This window comes from Leopardus geoffroyi, chromosome C3, assembly GCF_018350155.1.
Source record: "Leopardus geoffroyi isolate Oge1 chromosome C3, O.geoffroyi_Oge1_pat1.0, whole genome shotgun sequence".
Taxonomy (NCBI): domain Eukaryota; kingdom Metazoa; phylum Chordata; class Mammalia; order Carnivora; family Felidae; genus Leopardus; species Leopardus geoffroyi.
In genome coordinates this window covers 63,862,316-63,868,149 of record NC_059338.1, presented here as the reverse complement: position 1 = coordinate 63,868,149, position 5,834 = coordinate 63,862,316, and the positions used below count along the sequence as shown (strand labels likewise).

Sequence of the window (5,834 nt, the reverse complement as noted above, 5' to 3'; positions counted from 1 at the left end):
TATTTTCTCTACTGCTTCTTAAACTTTTGTGAAGTCTGATGCATAAGATAGGTATTTTCACTACTGGGTTCTATTAAGCAGTGTATCCTAAATAAATCCAAATAGTTATCCTAAAAGTAAGTGTGTTCATCCAAATAAATTAATTCATTGGTTTATATTTAAACCCTTGGCCACGGGGCTCCCTCTTGAACCCTGATGCTCTAAGTTTCCCTTTATGACACATCACAGGAAGTGAATACTTTTGTCCTATTGTGCCTACAATCACCTCTGCCTCGTCGGGTCACCCTGCACTTCAGCTCTGAAAGTCCGGCCACCACACCTTGAATTCCTACTCTCATTTGGCTAATGTAGATAATTGATCAGGGATAGAAAAGTTCTGAAGAAAAGCCTCCCCATCTTGTACCCTCCTGTGGGGAAGAGTCTGGCTGCTGTCCGTCTCCCGGTGACCAGAGGAGGAAGAACCACCTATTTTCAGGGGTGGCCTGAGGCGGGGGTTGTTCTCTCTGGAAGATTCTGGGGCAGCCCAATAAGAGTTAGTTGGGGTGGGAATAAATGCCTTCTCCGGTTTTGGAGTTCTGGCATGTCGTCTCCGAGGGGTTGGAGGGACACACTCTTTCTGCAGGGCAGGGCACGACCTTGCCTTCCACCCCTCCCCCACCAGCCCCGGATCTGACACAGGACCTTCCCAGAGACACAGCCTGTTTCCCTCTTCTGTGTCCTTCTCCAGATACAACACAGGCTCACCGGCGACATTCACGATTCTAAAGGTGGCTTCCTGGCCTGGGTGAACCCAACTTGGAAACAGGTGAGCAAGGAGGTAACAGAGCCTAGCCTGGGGGGCAGACGGCCTGGAAATCTGAGTCATAGTTCTTCACCGCTTGCCCAAGGATTTGCTGTCCCTTGGCTGGTGTGCTATTTTCTCCTTGCAAAACTATCTATCCTGCAGCCAAATGTACCCTAAGCCTGCCTCCTGTCAGTGAGACGAGGGATAAGCCGTAACTGGAGGGCCCTGAAAGGGCCAGCCCTGAGTCGGAGACCTCCAGGCTCAAACGGGTCTTGCCTTGGAGATGGGATCAGTCGACCAAGCACTGGCTGGCCTGCTAACCCAGGCAGGAATGCAACTTAGTGCCAGGTGAGGACCACACACGTGGCTTTGTTCACCAAGTCCGGAGCTAGACCCCAGAAGTTCTTGGTTTCCTCCAAACGACTGCACAGAAGCAGTGGCCAAAGCCCTCTTGTGTTTGATGAGTCATCTTGTGTCTGCACGACGCGGCTTAGACATCGTTAAGAGTGCTTGTGTAGCTGTTGTGTCTGGCTCGGGCTTTTAAGAGGAGACGAGGTGGCCAAGTACCCAAGCCTCAACGCTAATGGGCACTTTGTAAGCAAAGCTTAACCTCCAAAGCCTCATCTACATTCCTCATCGTCCACTCACCGGCCCTACGAAGAAAGGTCAGACAACCTGGATTTACTTCAGAGAATTTGACAGTGTGTGCATTTAGGAAAGCATGAGGCAGAGTGAAGCCCTTTACTCTTCTCACCCTAAAGCTAGGACTTTATCCTTATAGGGTTAGGCAGGCAAACAGCTTCGGAGTCTCTGAAAAAGTTTTACCAAGTGTGATGCCAGAATCCATGTCTTCAGGGGTTTTTAATATATTTATGTGTATTCGTGTATAAAGTTTACAAGTCACTCTACACGCATCATCTTACTTAAGCTTCATAAAACTCTAAGAATCAAACGTGTATTATGACGTCCATTTTACAGATGAGGAAACAGGTTCATAAGAACAAGATCGGGGCGCCTGGGGGGCCCAGTCAGTTGAGCGTCCAACTTGGGCTTCAGGTCATGATCTCGCGGTCCGTGAGTTCAAACCCCACGTCGGGCTCTGTGCTGAGGGCTCGGGGCCCGGAGCCTGCTTCCGACTCTGTGTCTCCTTCTCTCTCTCTGCCCCTCCCCTGCTCATGCTTTGTCTCTCTCTGTCTGTCAAAAGTAAATAAACATTAAAAAAAAAAAATTAAAGAACAAGATCATCTGCTCAAGCGTGACGTCACCGGGAGTTGCCCGGCATTGAGATAGAGAACCGACATCCTGACTCCAAATCCGCCTCTGTTTCCCTCCAAAGACTCCACTCCATTTCCCTGAGATGTCTTCACCGAAACCTCTCCCTGCCCACTTCGGAGAATCCTCCAAACAACCTGTGTTCCATGATGCTCAGAGGTTGGAGTTTCCCCGCGGGTGCACATCCCACCCGCGGCCACGAGATGGCAGGGTCGCCCCGACCACCGAGGGCTCCATTCCTCGCGCCAGTAGGGGGCTGTCGTTCCTCGCTTCACAACGTGAGAAACGAAAACAAAAAAAGAAAAACAAAACAAAACAATAAAACTTCAGTGTCCACGTTGATGAAATGAGGTGGTGGGAGGTTTGTTTTTCCTTTTCTTTCTTTTCTTTTTCTCTTTTAAGTCAGGCAGGGAGAGTTCAAACAAACAAGTCTCTCCATTTTCACCACTGTGTTTGCTTTTCGAGGCACGAGGTCAGGACTTGGGCCAGCCGCCGAGCCTACATTATTCATCTGTCCAGCGCCAGCCCTGGAACAAATGGGAAGAAATGAAGTAGCTTCAGTCGAAGGGAAACAGTGTTGTTATTGTTGCTGGTGACAGTTCTATTTGCCAACAAACATAAAAACATACTTTGGAACCCGGAATGGGCTTGTCAGAGAGAACTTTTGTCCCATGTTTGGGCTGGGATGCTTCCAGATAGAAATCAGGCGGGGGGGAGAGCTGTGCCCGGCAGCCACTGACCCAAATGCCAAGCCATCAGCTGCCGGTCTCATCTGGGTGTTATGTGCCCACGGTCCGAGAGGCTCCGTGTCGTCAGCCGGGGTCCCTGCCCCGGATGGGTCTTACGGGAGAGGAGCGAGGGGCACGTAGTCCAGGATGACAGGCTCTCCGCAGGCGGGATCGGCAGGCTTGGATTCTGAGCTTCTGGAAGGCGGTCCTCGCTCTGGGGCTCTGGGATAACGAAAAGTGGTCTTGATTCCACAGGACTTACTTGCTGCCAGGTCCCAATTATCTCGAGACTGTTGGCAGCACCTTTTAAGGTCCTTTTGCCACATGGGCTAGTTGCTCTAGAGAGAAAGCCTCCCTTGCTGTGTCTGCTGGTGAGGGTTCAGGGTGGAAAACTCATGCTCACACCAGTGGGAAACGGCATGATCCCCAAGGCCCATCTGCACGGCCCTTCTCCAGTTATGTAACCCAAGTGGAAGGGCCCGTGTGGAGCCGTCCAGCGCCTCCTTTCCCTCTGGTGAGGGACCTACACTAATGAGGCTTCTCTTTGGAAGGAAGGAGGTATGATGAGTTAGCACGATGGTGAATGTCACGGAAACATGGCAGAAGTGAGGGTGCCCCGAGAATGTTCACCACTCAGTGCTCCACACGGGGCCGTCTCCAAGACCTCAGTTACCACTGAACATTTTAACTAGAGCCGAAAGGTGGAAAGGCATCTTAGACATGATCTCGCCCCAAATGCCCACGTCCAGGTGGGTGGGTTCCCTGTAGAAAGAGTTCTCCGGGTGTCCAGTGAATGTTACCTTATTTGCAAGTGGAGTCACTGCTCGAGGGATGGGAAGCGATTGCCCCCATCATACACCAAACTGGTGGCCAGCCAGGGACTGGAACCCTCAGGATGGCCCTGGCCCCCTTCCCTTTGCCTCCCCACATTTTAAAACCGTCAGATTGATCTTGAAGCCCTATTTTGATCTACAATTTCTGTCAGGGCTGAGCAGTAATAAGCCAGACACAATCCAAAGGATTATTTCAGTCTCAGTTGTAAGGCTCTAGGGTCACAGTGTAACTCCTACCAACGGGTGTTTGTGACAGAGGGAGAGAAGTTATTCAATGGCGCATAGGTTGACAAATTATTTTTCTGTAAAAGTCCAGATAGGGAATGTTTTAGGCTTTGTGGGCCATATTGTGTCCATGACAACCCCGTTTTGTGGTTCTCCCATGAAAGCTGCCATAGGGGACACACAGAAGAGTGAGCGTGGCTGACTCTCGTAGAACTGTCCTTACGGGGAAGCCTTGGTGGCTCATTCGGTCGAGTGTCCGACTCTTGATTCTGGCTCAGGTTGTGATCTCACTGTGTTGGGACTGAGTCCCATGTTGGGCTCTGTGCTGGGCATGGAGCCTGCTTGGGATTCTCTCTCTCTCCCTCTCTCTCTGCCCCTGCCCCCTTTCTCAAAATTAAAAATAAAATAAAATAAGAAGAACTGTCTTTACAAAACCAGACGGGAGGGCAACCGCACTGGGCCCTTGGGCTGAAGTGTGATAGAAGACTTGGTCTCTGACTCAGTCTTCTTTGGCACAGTCCAGACCTTCGCAGAGGAGTGTTACTCAGCGTTTCAGAATATGTTGGCATTCAGTTGTCTCCACCTACCTGAGTCAATAGAAGTCTTAATCTTTTTCAATCGGGGGCTCAGCCGTCCAAAGACGATTTATTTGTGTGGTGCTCTTGTGTTTTCATGTCACACCTCTTCCGCCTGTGACACTGGCAGGGGAAGATAACAGACCTTAGAGACGAGGAAACCGAGGGGGGAGCAATGGAGACAGAATCTCACGCCTTCTTTGTCCAACGCGTGCCTGAGACTGTGTCACGCCTGGCGCTGTGCTGTGTTATCTCACTTAATCCTCAGAAGATCCTGGGAGATTTTTATGATTATGCCAATTTTATAGATACATACCCAGGAAGATTAAACAACGTGCTCGAGTCTTACCCACAAGCAGCGGTTTCCCCTGTACCACACTGAATGCTTAATTCCTAGGAATTATCACCTGTCCCAGGGCAAGGAGGCCATGTTAACAATCTGTACGCACTTAGCGCCTGCACACGCCCCAGTGCTCAGTACGTGGCTATCGAGTGTGAAGTGAGTATTTGATGAGACGACAAGAGCTTTTTTTTTAAAGTTTATTTATTTTGAGGGAGAGACAGTGTGAGGGGCAGAGAGAGAGGGAGAGAGAGAGAATCCCAAGCAGGCTCCACACCGTCAGCGCAGAGCCCGACTCGGGGCTCGAACTCATGAACCGTGAGAGCGTGACCAGAGCCGAAACCAAGATTTGGACCTTAACTGACTGATCCGCCCAGGCGCCCCAGAGATGACAAGAACTTTTCATTGCAAATTTTTATCTGATGTTCTTGTTAAGAATAACTGTCTACTCCTGTCCCACACAGGCTTGACCCCCAGGTTGGATATTGCTTAATTCCAAATGCTTCAGGAGAGACGGTCGTGGTGGTGGTGGTGCCTTCCCCACACCCTGGGAGGCCAAGAGCCCCGGGGCTGCCGTGAGTGCCCTGGGGATGCTGGGCTATGGGAGGGACTATCTAGAGATAGAGCTCTTAGTTCCTCATGAGTTCCCATCTTCCATTCTGAGGGGTCACAGAAAAATCACTGACAGAAACGAAAAGCACCATCTGGAACTCAAAGACATTTTCTTTCTCAAAATTTATGGCAAATGGAGCCATTCTCTGACCAACAAGGGTCTTTAGGCCGATGAGCTGCTGTTTGGTCGGTCTGGGACGTGCGGCCCGGGCCACGTGACTTTGGAGAAATGGGTTCTGGGCTCTCAGTTCCAGTTTCGTCCTGGGGCTAGGCCCAGGCAATCCTCAGAGCCCCGTCCAGTTAGAGGAAGAGAGAGCAGCCAGAGTGTTCTCCGTGGGGAGGCCCGAGGGGGTAGTGAAATCATCTGCAGCTAAAACTATGACGGGCTATGTCTGCAGTGAGGACTGGGGTTTCCCGCTGACCCAGAGGCCACCCTGGGGGTGGGGGAGGGGCAGACTCTGTAGA

At 50.9% G+C, this 5,834-nt stretch overlaps 1 long non-coding RNA gene across 1 annotated transcript; it reads left to right on the top strand.

Moving 5' to 3' along the window:
- Positions 1 to 291: 291 nt before the first annotated feature.
- Positions 292 to 1,819, top strand: LOC123586528. Its single transcript, XR_006706852.1, has 3 exons — positions 292 to 477; positions 728 to 805; positions 1,763 to 1,819. It is a non-coding gene; the product is annotated as an uncharacterized LOC123586528 (long non-coding RNA).
- The last annotated feature ends 4,015 nt before the right edge of the window (positions 1,820 to 5,834 follow it).